This window comes from Protopterus annectens, chromosome 11.part0 (assembly GCF_019279795.1).
Source record: "Protopterus annectens isolate FY-2018-M chromosome 11.part0, PAN1.0, whole genome shotgun sequence".
NCBI lineage: Eukaryota > Metazoa > Chordata > Ceratodontiformes > Protopteridae > Protopterus > Protopterus annectens.
The window spans coordinates 1,138,498,320-1,138,514,674 of record NC_056745.1 but is presented as its reverse complement, the minus strand read 5'-3'; the positions used below and the strand labels follow the sequence as shown (position 1 = coordinate 1,138,514,674).

The 16,355-nt window shown below is 39.3% G+C and overlaps 1 protein-coding gene across 1 annotated transcript in view; it reads right to left on the bottom strand.

The window, feature by feature from the left end:
• EFCAB6 (EF-hand calcium binding domain 6) overlaps positions 1-16,355 on the bottom strand; it is a 3,527,179-nt gene that overhangs the window by 1,102,463 nt on the left and 2,408,361 nt on the right. The window lies entirely within an intron of this gene.

Genomic DNA, 16,355 nt, shown 5'->3' with positions numbered 1-16,355 from the left:
ATTCTTTCCCTGTTTCATGTGGTATACTAGAATAAAGATCTTTCACATCTAGTGTGACCAAGTAACTATCAGGTATGAATGGTAATTGGTTAATTGCCCTGAGGAACGACCAAGAATCTTTTGAAATCTGATTCTCCCTTTTTATGTATTTTTGTAAAATCTTATCTGCTACTTTAGAGCAGGTGTATGTTAGACTACCCCTGCCATCTACCAAAGGTCTCATAGGTGGATCTTGTATATCTTTATGAACCTTCGGTATCCCGAAAAGGACGGGGGTCCTGATTTTAGATTGATGTAAATAATCATACATGTCTTTTTCTATCCTTTTTTCTATATATAATTCTTCTATAAATGTTTTAATTTTTTGATAGGCAGAATTCATTTCATTCACTGAGGCTTTTACATAGGTCTCACTTTCTAGAATCTTAATCATCTTGTCATTGTAGTCGCTAATAAACATAATTGCAAGACCTCCCCCCTTATCGGGTTGCATTATCCTGATTGGCATTTCACTCAAAAGTATCAACAGATCTTTTTCTTCCTTAGAAAGATTATTGTTGTAAAATTTATTCTTTCCCTTGAGGTTCCTCAGGTCAATTTCCATTATTTTCTCAAAAAGAGCCAATAACGGGTGCAAGGGTGGGTTATATACACTTGACACAAAATAGTCTGTTTTTTTGTTCAAATCACTTCCCAACATTGTTAACAATTTGAGTTTCCTGGTAAACAACTTTAAGTCTATTAAAGTTTCTGCCAAATTAAATTTTCTTGATGGAACAAATGTATATCCTTTACTAAGTAAATCTACCTTTTCTATACCAATAGATAAATTAGTATAGTTATAAACTTTAAAGTCATTCAAGGAATTAGTTACAATGTTACATGTAGGTTCATCTTCTACAAAGTTAGCCGTGATAAAGTCATTGTTCATCGTTTCCTCCTCCTGTTCCCGTTCTGCCTCCTGTTCTGTGGGAGGCTTGTTCTTGAAAATTCCTACTCTTATTGTTCCCTCTATTATTATTAGACGTATTGTTGGATACTTGTTGATTTTGTTGTTGTATTAGTCTCTCACATCTTCTCGGGCCCTCATTGAGGTCAGGATTTAGCTCTTCATATCCTTCCTCGTTAATGTCTAAAACTTGGTTTATATGTCCCCCATGAACATTTGTAATATTTTCAGAATTTCTGAAGTGGGGCCCATTTCCGATTGTTGATTTTTGCACTAATGGGGTGGGGGGGGCGGCTTTACCATCCCTATAGTCATTCATATCTCTCTTGATTTTTTCCTTAGTAGCATTCATTTTGGTAATATGATCATCTATGCTCAAAAAACATCTATCATACTCATATTGGTATCTGTTGTAATCAATGTCTGCCTTAATAGATTCATTGAGTTCCTCTATTTCCACCAACAGGTCGTTCACTGTTTCTTGATAGTGAATACAAAATAAATTCAACAGTTCCAAACCATGCTTATCAAATAGCATGATTAAAGCCTTGTGGAAATTAGAGCCCTCTAACAGTCCTGCAGGGAACTGCCAGTGCCTCATTCCTTTGGGCACTATTTTGAGTTTTATACATTCTTTGAAATAACTCTGAACAGCTTGTCGTCAAATAAGGAAAGTTTAGAGTTAATATCATTGTTTACTTCTTGGTTTAAAGAAGGAACATTAGGTGTTTGATTGTCAATAAATGTAAAAGGTTTATGTACCCAGTTACTTAATGGTTCCATACCTCTTACATCACTGCTACTTCTCCTGTTATTATTCATGTTGGTACTACCAAGATTTCCAGCCAAAATGTTTGAATAGCTGGTGGATGGTGTCGCCCTGCATATTTTCCAACCTAGATACCCATTGTGACAATCAGATTACCATCGCCTCAGTCGCAGTAGTATCAACCACTAGCGGGAATCTGGTCCATAGTAGCAAAACTCCGGTATCAAAATCACAGAAAAATCGGAACAATTCTATTTATTATTAAAAGACTTGAAGTGTTATAAGGGTTTTTTTACATGTAGGCTCCAATAGTTTAAAATTAAAAATCCATTCCCATTCAGGCTTATAGTTCTAACTTAGATTGTCCTTAATGTTTATTATTGATGTTATTATTTGTTGTTGCTACTAAGAATCCATTTTCGACACTAAAACTAGAAAGAAAAGAACTAGTATGGCAATTGAGAACTAATGCAAATCAATACCCAGGCATTAATGAAATGTCCTCCATTAAATGTATTTTGAGATTAAAAAATATGGAGAGATGAGATGTAAGGAACTGTCTATATAAGAAATTGTATATAAAATTATATAAAATTATATAAAATTATATAGAATTGTCTATGATAAACGAATTTATTAAATTTAGTGTCTGGCCATTCCTACATACATAATAACAAAAAGTTAGTCCATTTAGTAACAACAAAAAAATAAAAATTAAAATTAAAATTAACTTAACTATTAATTTAACTATTAATTATTAATTCATAATAATAAAATTTAATATTCCATACAACATTAGTTATATAAAATTAATAATTATTAATTTTTATACATTTCTATAAGGTTAACTAGTGTCGAAAATGGATTCTTAGTAGCAACAACAAATAATAACATCAATAATGACAATCTATTATGGTAATAGTTTTAATTTATAAACTTAAAAGTTGTAGAACAAGGAAAGAGTCTGAGTTAAAATGTCGCCAATTTAATTGTTTACTTTAACTATCTAACTTATTAGTACTGACTTATAGGAGGTTAATTCATTTATAAAAACAAAAACAAAAATATAAATCAAAAAAAAATATTGAGGTTTAGTATAAACATTAAGATAACAGTTAATTTTAGTAGGAAGAAAATGTGGTTTTAAACATGATTTTATTTATTTGTTATATATTTTTATGGTGTCAACAGAACCAGATGTGCTAAACAGCACCCAATTAATTAAAGGAAATGCTATATAACATATATAAAAATATACTAATATGTGGTTATGCTTATTAAATTATAACACTTCAAGTCCAACTGCAGCATCCTAGTACCTGTGATATTAACATACTAAGAGACAAAATGTAAATTTTCCAAGGGGGTTGGAGGGCAGGGAGTTGAGGAAGGATGAAAACAGACAACACAGATGCATCTTTATGGTAAGTACATAACTTTTGGATCTGATTATGTCTTTTTCGTCTGTTCCTCTACTAATGGGACAGAGTCTACAACTAGAGAAACCCCAGGGTGGTCCTCAAGGAAGGATATTCCACAGTGGACCCACATGCTGCCCTATTTCTAGACAAAATGTCCAATTTGTAATGAGCAATAAATGTATGAGTATTAGACCAAGTGGCAGCTGAAAAATGACATGCATGGAAGCCCTGGACCAGAAAGCAGATGATGTGGCCACATATCTGGTAGAATGGGCCTTAGGAGGTTTAGGCAGAGTCAGCCCTTTTTTCCTATAAACAAAAGAAATTCAATCATTTGACCTAAGTTACCTTTAAGACATACATGCCCAATTTGACTTTGAAAAAGGAAACAAATAGCTAGTCCGATTTTCTGAAATCTTTAGTTCTGTGGAGAAAATTAGGGAGAGCTGCAAGTTGGATCTTTATCATAGAATAACTAGCTCTGCTTTTGAAAACAGAAGCAGGAAAATCAAGGATAGCTGGAATAGGTGCTGAAAAAGGATATAGTTGTCTTTGGAGAGCCCAAAGGGAAAATCATTTCCATTTGCTCTTTTCCTTCTGGGAGGATTTCAGGATGTGTTGAACCTGGGAAGAAAGCCTGGACTGTCTAGCCATCAGTGGAAGTAGAGAAATTATGTGGTTAATTTGGGGGTTTTCCAAAGGTCTGGATGAGTTATCACTGATGGATGAAACAAGGAAATCCGGGGATGGATCCAACACCCAGGGAGGGTGTACTACATGAAGCCACAGGAAGGGAAACCATACTTGTTGAGGTCAGAACAGGGCAATAAGGATTACCTTGTTCTTCTGCTGAGTCACTTTCTAAAGAAACTTGAGAATAAGAGGAATGAGAGAAAAGGTGTAAAGGAGCCCAGGGGGCCAACTATGAATCAGAGAGTCTCTTGGTGACCCCCCTTCTGGAGGCATCAGGGCGAAGTACCTGCTGCACTTGGAGTTGAGAGGGGAAGTGAAGAGGTCACAGCATGGCTGGCCCCATAGATGGAAAATTTTCTCTGTTACTTTGAAATTGAGAGACCACTCGTGAGGCATCAGAATGGACTTGCTGAGTTTGTCTGCAGTCACTTTGGCTTTCCAAGATATGTGCACTGCTATTAGAAAGTGGCCAAAAGAGATCACCCATTGCCACACTCTCACTGCTTCTCTACATAATGGATAAGATTTGGTTCCTCCCTGCTTGTTGATGCATCAGACACTGACATGTTGTCCGTCTGAACTGCAGTCATCCCAGAAGGGAGAACATCTTGAAAGGCCCGCAACCCTATTAGGACTGCTCTCATTTCCAGGACCTTACTGTGCATCTTGGCCTTTTCTGGAGACCATGTATATTGGACTGTCTTTCCCAAGTAGAGACCCTCCCCCCACCCAAGCTGTGAGGTGTCCATGCACTCTGGTAGTAGGCAGAGGAAGAACAAATGGACAGCCTTCTCTAACTTGGTTTGAGTAAAGCCACCAAAGAAGATATTTTTTGCAAGCTTGTATGATCTTGACTGGTGCGGTTAAAGGCTGCTGAAGACAAAACCACTGAACTGACAAGGTCTAGTGCTGAATTTGCATGTGAAACCTGGCTAAAGGAACTAGTGTGATAGCTGCTGCCATGGAAACCAATGCTTGTAAGATTAGTTGTGCTGGAGAAAAAGAATGCAGGATTACTTTCTTGACCTGGGATCTGAGCATTAGCATTCAAGATGGAGGAAGAGAGGCTACTTGATTAACCATGTTCAGATGAGCACCTATGAGCTCCAGACACTGCGTAGGTGTGAATTGTGGTTTGCTGTAATTGACTGTGATGCCTAGATGGAGACACAACTGAAGCAAGTAGTCCTTTGCTTGTAATACTAGATGCTTGGTTGGAGCAGTTAGAAGTCAGTCATCTTAGTAAGGAAACACTAGGAATCACAGCAGTCTCAAATAAGCTGCTACTGCCACCACGTATTTGGTGAACACCCTGGGGGCTGTGGTGAGACCAAAGGGCAATGCTCTGAACTTAGTAATGACTGGCTCCTAGCCAGAAACTTAAATATCTTCTGGAGCATCTGTTCATTTTGATGTGATAGTATGCATCCTGAAGACCTATATAGCACATCCAATCATCCTTTGTTAGTAGTAGCAGAATGGACTGGACTGTAACCATCCAGAACTTTGAATATTACACAAACTAGTCTACATTGCTGAGATCCAGAATGGGTATCAAGCCCCCTGTCTTCTTTGGCACTAAGAAGAATCTTGAGTAGGTCCCAGAGCCTCTCTGGTCTCACGGGACCATTTGGATAACTCTTTTTCTAGCAGTTTTTCTGTCTCTAAGGCTGCTGCTTCCCTCTGATTGGGTGGAACAACAGGGATTCTTTTCATTCTTGTAGGGGTAATTTGGGAAAATGGTACGATACAACCTCTGGATATAATTCTCTACAGCCAGGAATCTTTTGTTATGGATAGCCAGGATCTTTGGTGCAGAGACAAATGCCCCCCAACTGCCTCCAGAGGGCAAAAGTCAGACAATCACTCAGATGCATTGACAGGGCTTGTCCAAGAAGGAATCCAGGAAACCCTGGTTTTGCAGGCCATCTCTGCTGCAAGGGCAGTCTCTTCCATTAGATCCCCCCCCCCCGCCACTGACTGGACTATCTCCTCATAAGTCTTGGAAAGGACCCTGGGATTTACAAAACCACATCTTTCTATCTCTTTGTAGAGTCTGGGAAAAGGGTCTTTGAGGGTCAGAATGAAGCATAAACATGCTTACCGAATCTATCCAAGGTCCTGGACTTACTGTTAGAGGAATGGGCAGAAGATCTATGTTCCACAAGCTCTTTTTTAGTGTCTGCCTCCACAACTGGGACCCCCTTGCTCCAGTGTTTCCTGTCCTTGGGCTGGGCTAAAAATTTGTTTGGATGCTTAGGGATGGGCTCCACAGTATCCAGTTCATTCCACGCCTAGCGAGAAACAAGATCTATTAAGTTCATCAGCTGGGGGGGGGGGGCACCCAAGACATAGCCCAGCCAGACTCAAAAGCTTCCAGAAATACTGACTTCTCTTGGGAAGGGGTACCAGTAGACCAACCATCTTTTTATTTTAAGAGCTCAAGAATGTCTCCAAATGAGATGTCTTCAGGTGAAGATCTGGGGGACCCTTCCCTTTCATTGAAACTAGTGTCTTCCATGAGAGATTCCCAAGAGGAATCTAAGTGTCTCCTTTTATTTATTTTATTTATTTATTTATTTACATTTGTTGACCGGGAGTGTCTGACTGGACTTAGGTCCATTTTCAGCGGAGGCCCGAGGAGAAAAGCTCCACAGTTAAAATATACAGACAGTAGTTACACTGTATTTACATAGCAATTAACAATTTGATCAACATAGCAATTAACAATTACAAACATAGTTACAGATGAAGAACATAGTACATCAGTAGACAACTAGAATTTTTATCATCTGCGAAGTACATAACAGACATTAACAATTGGTACAATAAGAAGTTCCTGCTGTATAATAAGTAGTTAGGCTTATGAGCATCCGAGCTTGCTATAATCAAGGTAGTTAGTGGGGTGGAAAGAAATATAGTGGGTGGATGGGGTGGGTGATATTATCGGGGGAGTTGCAAGGGCATAGCCAGCATGTTTTTAGGTGCGCTTTTAGTAAAGTTTTTAAGTGGGTGCATGATGGTATGGAGGTAATTGTGGGTGGGAGGGAGTTCCATAATTTGGCTATGGTGCAAGAGAATAGTGCTTCTCCAGCAGGAATATTGGCTTTAGTGACCTGTAAGTGATTTTTGTTGCTGGATCTTAGAAGTCTGGTGGTGCAATAGGGTTGGAGTAGATTCTGGAGGGATGGGACTTTTAGTGGATTGTTTACTAGTTTGTGAGCGAGTGTGAGTTGATACCACTGAAGGAGGTGAGGGAGTTCAAGCCAGCCCAGTTCAGTAAGTGTTCCAACTTATATGTTCTCTTTCGAGGGACCTCATCAGTGGGATAGTCTGGTGTGGTATGAGAAGATATAGGGGAGTCCTGATGGACTGACTGAAGACTTGTACAGGCTGGCTGTTTCAGTGAAATGGAAGATCAAGGTTAATAGCAAAGAGCCAAAGGAGATAAAGTTATTGGATCCAAGGGGGTAGGGATGTTCTTTCTCTAGGCAAAGAGAAGGCCCTCTCCACAATCTCAAAAGCAGAGCATTTGGGGGAGACTAAAGTCAATAGCAATGGAGCTGACATCTCCAGAACTGCTGGCCCCTGCAACCCCGCAAGCACTCCACCTGAAGATGGAGTCAGATCCGAGCCTTCCAGTGCCAAGGCACGGATGGGCAAGGATGGCTCTGATAACTTTGGAGTTGACTCTGGACCCCTGGATCTGGTGCTGTTGCTTTGGCTCCTAGAGTACTCCAGCTCTAAAAGGCTTGGAGCTGAACAACTCAAAAAAGTAACCAGAATCGAAGAATGAACTTTGTATCCGAATAGGACACCCTTAGGAATCTCAGATCCAAAGGCTCTGAAAGTAGGTCAGATCAAAATGGGAGAAACTAAAAAAAGAAAGTAGTCATAGGTACTCTCACAGTTCTGATGGGAGACAGAGACAGGAGTATCCCCATCTAGGTCTGAGCTCTGAGGAATTTCCTCATCATCCTATCCACTTCAACCTCGGATAAACTCCTGGAAGAGTTGAGAGAAAAGGTCATAGATGGAGGTCTAGAATGTCTGCAGGGAGAAACATCTTAGAAAGGTGAAGGGAACAGAGATGTTATTGGATCTGGTCGAGTATTATACTTCACAGCAGAGGGATCCAAAGAGGTCGGATCTGATCTTTTTGACAATTTCACAGGTGGCTCTGAAGAAGGAGCAAAAGAGGAAGTGAGATCCAGAGATCTCTTACGAGAGACTTTTTCTATGGAGCCGAGTCGGGCTATCCTTTGTCTGACTTCTTAGATAGGGTGTGAGCCCCAGCTAATGCAGAAGAAGTGGAAGGAAGAGGCCCTTTCAACACAAGTTTATTTCTCCTATCTGTAATTGCCCTGGAATTGAAACCAGTATATATAGTACAGTCTGCCTCTAAATGGACAGCACCCAAGCAGTATATACACACTGTGTGGGCATCCAAGTTTGGGAATTTATACCCATAGGTGATCCATAGGTGATCCATTTTTTAATTACAGTAGTTTATCAGCCATACTGGCCTAAGTAGGAAAAGCTAGGCTACAACAACAAAAAAGCAATACTACTACTACTACTTTTAATTTTTTTAAATTTAAGGCTAAGAAAAGAAAAGACTACCAGCAATGGTAGAGAAGATCCATCCAATAAAGGGCAGAAAGAGGGAAGAAAGAAGGCAAGGTACCAGCGAAGGTACTAAAGAAAAATACTAAATTATCAGTAATAATCAGAAATAAAATTTACTGTAATAGGGAGGAAGGTGACAGAATTAGAAAAGACTAGTAGATAGTTAAAAAAAACTTTTAGGAAAAACCCGCTAATTTAACTAAAGTTTAATAATAGCTCTAGAGCGAAAGGATCTGTGTCTGTTGAGATGTGGTGGCAAATGAGATCTGGGGTATGTTAGATGGGTAGGGTTATAAGGGGTAAATGGAGGAGCTCCAGAGTTTTGGATCCAAGGATCAGGCAGAACGGCCAAGTCAGATCCAAGATCCATCAAATGAATGAAAATGACATCATATACAAAGAACTCAAAGAACTCCTCAAAGTAATAGATGAAGCTTGACACTTATGGAAAATAAACCCTTCTTCCCAGATAAGACAGCTTTGCAAACTCTATATAACCTACAAAAACAAACTTTGCATAAAATCAACCACCTTAAGTCTAAACAATTATCTTAGCTAGGAAAACCAAAGCATTTCTAGAAAGAAGTCAACTAGACTACAGGACAGAAAACATCAGGCAATACTAGCTCTCCAAACACCCTCTATTGTTCTCAGGACAATCTTTCAAACTCTGACTTCCTAAAAGAATCCACTCACCTCCCTGATACAGCCTCGCCCCCTTCCTTTCCCTTCTCTCTTCTGCTCCCTCTCCTTCCCATGTATTCATCCCTTCTATTTCAAGAAAGTATCACCTAAAGATCTTTAACCATTCCTGGATCAAATCATCACCGACACCCCTTAAGGAGCAGACATTTACCCATGGTGCATTTACTATTGCAACAATTTCCTCATCCTCCCTCTGCTTCACATCTATAATCTCTATCTAACTTACAATATGCTGTCCAGCAAATGGAAAACAACTTTAATTAAGCTCCTACCTATGAAGTCAAAACCAGAATCTACCTCACACTTCCACTCCATTTTCTTTCTTCCCACGCAAGTTAAACTTTTATAAAAAAAATAATATATATCCAGCTCACATACAACATAACACAATACCACCTTCTAATATTGAAGCAACATGGCTTCTGGTCTTGCTGCAGTACTACAGCTACTTTATGGACACTCACAGATGAAACCTTACTAAATATGAACAAAGGCAATTTAACCGGTGCTCTCTTCACTGACTTTACAGAAAACACTGACCACAGCTTCCTTCTTCACAAGTTGCTAGACCTATGCAGTAAGATACGTAACATGGCAGTGCCGTGTATGGCAGTGGCCTCTTCAGCTCCCATTGTTTGTTTTGTGTTTTGTAGTGGTTTCCATAGTTAAGACTGTTTTTTCTGGATCACTGGTGGTCAAGAATAGAGAGGAGGTGGCCGTGGTGTCAGTCGATTGGTGGATCGGTTGGACAGTGGGCTGTTGGATTTGCTCAGGTGGCTTGGAATGGCTGGAGTGGTGAAATTGTTGGCCTGGTCTTGGCTGTTTGGCCCTGTGTGTGGAGAGATGAGCCGGGAGGAGTGGATTGTGGAGACTGGGTGCTGGATGCTGCTGGAAGGTGTTGTGCCAGATCCGAGTGGCTTGTGGAAGTGGAACTGGACCGTTGCTGGCGAAGATGAGGTTGGAGTAGGAGTGGATGATGGATGGAGACTATGATCATGGAGACTGTGGTCATTGGCCTGGACAAGGCTGAATGGTGGAGACCTGACTGTCAGCTTGGATGTATGCTGATCTGGACTTTTGAATGTCTGTTTTGTTGGATCGGTGGAACTGGTCTGGGTTTTGCCAGTGTGGAGATGGAGCTTCGGTTGGCTGGGAGTCTGTGTTTTGTGTGTGTGTATATGTTGTTTATGTGATTTATGTGCTTCTGTTTTTGTTGCAATGGTCTGTGCTTTGTATCAATGTGCTATAAGGAATGCAATTTCATTCAGTTGTTTACTTTTTGGTTGTATGGTCTGAATGACAATAAAGTTTTGCTTTGCTTACTTGCTTTGCATCACCACAGAAACCTCTGCATGGTTTGCAGATTTCCTTGACAACAGACTTTTTAAAGTCAAAATAGGGTCATTCATATCTAAAGCAGCCTCACTTGGTGGTGGTGTAACTCTAGGTTCCATTCTTGCCCATGCATTTCTCTATCTTTTTAGTAGGTTATTATATAACCTGTTTAAGTTATCTGTGATTCTTTATGCAGACAAAATGGTGATTCTGTTTTAATGCTGCTCACATGGCAATTCAATCCCATCTCAAATCTGATCTACGCCACCTCCACAAATGGATAATCAGTAAAAATCTACTCCTTAATCCTACAAAAACTATGATTATGTTGTTTGGCACATCACATAAACTGGCTAGATCCTCCCAAATCTTTAAACATCAAAGGCATTATCAACAACACAGTAGAAACAAACATCCTTCAGATAACTATGTATTTGGCTAAACCAGTTCCTTTGAACACCACTGCATCACTCTCTCTCTCTCCAAAGCCAGTTGAATCCTCATAAACCTTTGAGGCGACCTTTATTTCGGATATCTTTTCTTTAAACTCCTTCAACCTGAATCATTCACTCCATGTGCTGTAAATCTCACTGCATGAATTCCTCCCTGCTCTCTTAGAAGGTTTTCCCAAACAATACCCATGTTCCAAACTTCACAAACCAAACTTCGCTGTACTGACCCTTCCTTCTCTATCTTTGCTCCAAAACTCTAGAAACCTTGCACATACATAAAGGACCTATCATTTCTACTCCAAATTCCAAGTGCATTTCAAAGCCTACCTCTGCAATAAGTCTCACTATATGTGTCTTTCCATGTACCATATCACCTAACCACCTACTCTTGTTCTAACACCTGTCTAAACCTCTTCTTTACAATTCCCCCTCTTCAAAATCAATTCTGCACTTGTACACATTATATGTAATGGATTGCTTTACTTGTACGTATTATATACATTGCAGTGTCTCAATATGTTGCATCCTTTTCACTGTCGTGTTTAATTTTTTGTGATATTGTTTGTAATTTTCTATATGTTCGTAAATTTAGTCACCTGCATTGTATCTACATTTGGTTATTTTCTGATCAGCATACCAGTCTAGAAAGCAAATATAAATAAACACAAATTAAATAAAATATTGTTGAAGATTCATGTTAAGTAAGCCTAAATTTGCACATGCATTTTGCTTTGGAACGCTGTCAGCATAGTGCATCCCTAGTGTTTTGAGGCTACAGTGATTACTTCTTTGGCCAGAATTTTAAAAATTAATGTAACTAGAGACACAACTTTATTTCTCCTATATGTAAGTGCCCTGGAACTGAAGCCAGCATATATAGAACAGGCAGGTGTAAGTGATGGCTGTTATATAATGAAGCATCCCATTTTACCTGTGTCCTACCCATCGAGTATAAAAGGCAGAAGGATAAAAGTTGTACCTCTCAACCTCTTTGCACAATAACCAGGGACAGAGTCAAAAATGCTGGGGGGGTGGGGGTGGCAAAGGCCCAAAAATAGGCACAGATTTTGAAAATTACTTCTAAGTTGCTAAAATAACAGGTTTTGCATTAACATGCATTCTCAAATGTCTATCATTATTTATTGACTGCAGTCCTCAATGATTTGCCAGGAAAAACACAAATATTATTAGGAAGACACTAAAAAAAAGAGGCAAAAATCTGGGCATTTTGTAAAATTCTGGACAGTTGAGAGGTATATTAGAGATGGAAAATGATGTAGAAACCAGTTCTGGTGCCTGCCTAACCATATTTTTTGTGGCACCAATATCAATAGAGGCCTCTTCAGTACTCCTGAGGCAGACTTAAATTCCATGTACACGGGAGTCCCAAAATTAGATGGACTAGTCTTCAGTTAAATGGTGGAATGCTGTATATTACCAGAATCTGTGTGTGTGGGGGGGTCTAGTGTCTTTCCTCTTACAGACAGATTATGTGCCTTCTGTATCCAAGTATAAATTCCTTCATTTTTGTTTTCTATATTGATGGCTGAAACTTAGTTGGTAAGTATTTGTTTGATTTTTTTAAAACTAATAATTTCATAGGTTCATAGGTAGGTACTAGGCTATTGGCCCTAGGGCCTATACAGGCCTAGCCAAAAAGGTCCCCTGGCTTTCGCCACCCAAGAAAATTACTTTCCTGTGCCCCTGTCAAGCATAACCACAGAAGTGATCCCCGGGGTGAATTTCCTATTACCCATCCAATCATCAGGATTTTTATTGAAGAGAGCTAATGAGGAGCTCTGTTTGACATAGATAGGTAGTCTGTTCCAGAGTATGGGAAGTCTCTGGGACAGGAATCTATCCCTCCAGCATGTTCTGTTTATTGTGGTGACAATGTTTAAGTCCCTAGAGCATGTAGCTCGGAGGGACTGGGATTTCTTTAAGTGGAGCATGTCCAACAGCTCTGGGTTTGACATAGCTTTGTATGTTAGGCAGAGATCGCCTCTGAGTAGGTGATAAGCGATGGAGTAAAGCTGGAGTTTTTTGAGATGATCTGCGCAAGGCATCTGTTTGAGGCCAGTAATCCTCTTTGTGAGGTATTTTTGTGGCCTTTCCAGTTGTTGTCGATGTCTTGTGAGGTACATACCAAAAGGGGCGTTGTACTCTATAATGGGTCAAATGAGTGATGAGTAGAAGGGAACAATGCCCTCTTTTTTTCTGGATGAGAAACCTTTTGTGATGAGGTGTGCCACGTAGAAGGATTTCCTGACCACTGTGGTGATGTGATTATCAAAGGAGAGACTACTGTCCACCTGTGTCCCAAGGTCTCTTATCACACTTTCGGTGTTAAGTAGACTACCGTCTATGTGGTAGTTCATGGGTACAGAGTTTTTACCAAAGGGGATGACAATGCACTTTTTGGCATTGAGCTTGAGACCATGGCTTTGACACCAGGCATCTGTCTCAGTGAGGCCCTTTTGTAGGATGTCCACATCGTTAGGAGTTTCGATTATGGCCCCTAGTTTGCAGTCATCTGTGAATTTGGTTAGCCAAAGACCTTCTGTGTTAGCCTGTACTTCAGACAAGTGGATACCAAACAGGAGAGGACCCAGGACTGAACCCTGTGGTACTCCACTTGTCACTGGTCTGAAGTCTGATTTGGAGTCTGCTACTTTCACAGTGTGGGTTCTGTCAGTGAGCCAGTTGGCAACCCATCTTGTGACATAGGGATTTATACCTAGTTTAGTGAGTTTATCTATAATTCCAGAGTGGGGGATGGTGTTGAATGCCTTGGCGAGATCTAGAAAGGATGTGTGAACCACCTTACCCTCATCTATGGCTTTAGTGACTACTTCAAAGAAGTCTATCAGGTTCAGTTGCTTTTATCAACAAAGAATTCAGGGTCTTTTGTCTCTTTAGCTTGGCATCATGTTGAAATTTAGAAAAATGTTCACACTATTCAGTATTATGACCTGTGTCTAGTCAAAGTACTGTATGCAGAAATATTTAGGTACAGATCACCTGCCACAAGCACACTTATTTACTGTTTTTCAGGGCATAAGTCGGTTACTTGACCAGTATAAAAGAAGAATTCTGGAAAGAATTGCACAAACAATAAACCATTTAAGAAAAAATAAATTTCTTGTTACCATGAGCCAATACACATACATTTATTTTCTAACATGACAGAGTGGCCGTAAGTAGAACTGAAGCAAGCAAATAACAATGCAGGATATATAAATGAACCCCATACCATTTCTGTCAGTACCCCTCTAGTTGCAGGACCTTCTTTAGACACTTTCAAGAGATAAGTCAGCAACTATATAAAGAAAATTCAGCCAGATAAAGGTACACAGAAATTCAGTAAATCAAAATCAGATGTTATAATTTGGTCTTAACTTCATACATATATAAAAATATAACGCTACACTGTGCAGTAATGTGTGTATATCAGACTGTCAAACTTACATCTGGGTAGCACTGAACCAATTATAACCTACTGATCAAGCCCCGAACAACTGAATCCACAAAAAAAAAAAAACACAATCAAACTCCCCTAGAGATCTTCATAGCTCTGCATCATTACACAGTTCTAAACACTGCAAAAAAGTAAAAAAGCATCCTTACTGCACAGATTTGCAAATGCATACTGTACTACTGTACTATCACGATGAAGCAAATAAAGCAAATAAAATGTTAAAACATTTTTTGTGGGGGGGGGGGGGTTGAATTCACAACTTCTCTCTTAATATACTGTCCCCAAGATCACATAATGGATCACACACAACAGTGGAGGAAAAGGCAAACTCCCCACTAACACAGTACTGTGATCTTGTCATAGTACTCATGTGATCAGTACCACATTTGATCAGTTGTAAACTCAAAATATCACTGAATGAAATAGTGCAACCAATCTCCTAAATGTATAGCTGTAACATATAGTACAAAAATAACTTTACAAGTAATGTTGACATTTTAACTTTCAAAAGACAATAGGCCTTGACAAATGACAAGGTGCCCTCTGTCCCCAAGTAAGATGTATGCCTTTTCAGATAAGCTGGATACAGTAGAGAGTTGATTATCTGGACTAATGGGGACCTAGGGTAGTTTGTATAATCAAACTGTTTGGATAATCAAACATATAATTGAACCAGATTAACAAAAGTCTAAAAATGTTTTTAATGAACATTAAAAAAGAAAAATAAAACAAATTTACTCTAAGTACAAAATGGTACAGTATATTATTGTACTACATGCTCAAAAAACAAGCACAAGTGAATACGTATAATGTTTACATATTCAGACTTTATTTTTCCTACCCGAAAACTTTAGAAGACTGCGTTTAGATAATTGATGTTTTGGATAATCGATGTTCGGATAATCGACTCTCTGCTGTAGTTCTTTCTGAAATGTAAGATTTTCTACATGAGATATCATGCCCTCACTCAGACTTCCCCTTTTACTTTATAAATAAAATACTTGAGCTTTTAGAAAGCTTTTAATTGCTTTTGTTTTGCTAAATCATAGTAGATGTTTCGCATACAGCATCATAGCTTTCTGCAGTACTTAGAAATACTTTTTCTGTCTAAAATGTCAGCACATTTATCATTTTAATGACTTTTTACAGAGTATGAATATTCAAAAATGAAGGCTGTCCTGCAAAGAGGGGCAGTCGATAACACTATTACCAAGTGAAGGAAGCTATAAGCTAACAAAAATTTCAAGTCAACAGGACCTAGGGTATAACAGAGAGAAAAAAGGCATCAGACGTATATGGCAGGAAGACATCCCTCGGAGCCACACGCTCCAGGGATCTAAACCTTGTCATCACAATAAACAAAACATGCTGGAGGGATAGGTTCCTGACCCAGAGACTCCCCATACTCTGGAATAGACTGCCCATACATGTCAAGCAGTGTGTCTCCTTGGACCTCTTCAAAAGGAACCTTGATGATTGGATGGGAGATAGGAAATTCACCCCAGGGATCATGTCAGTCGCCCTGCTAGACAGGGGTCCAGGGAAGTAAATATTGTGGGAAGAAATATCCAGGGAATTGTTATGGCTAGGCTTGTATAGGCCCAAGAGCTGATAGCCTAGTACCAGCCTATGGACCTATAAGATGAGGAATGCATATTTGGTGAATGCTGTGGATTAGGGTATTCCCTGTTATAGTCACACTAAGAAGATTTCAAGGAAGAATCTAGGAAGACCCAGAGGACTTTTGGAGGAAACAAGAAAAACAATACAGGTACATGAATGCTGGATGTGATCGCTCACTTATCTCAGAATAAAACAGCATGTTAGTATCTGGTAAGAGCTGGAAATGTACAGGACTGTTTTTGTATTATCTGATCAAAACAGCAAGGGTTACCAAAATGTTACTGGACTTTGACAATGAATC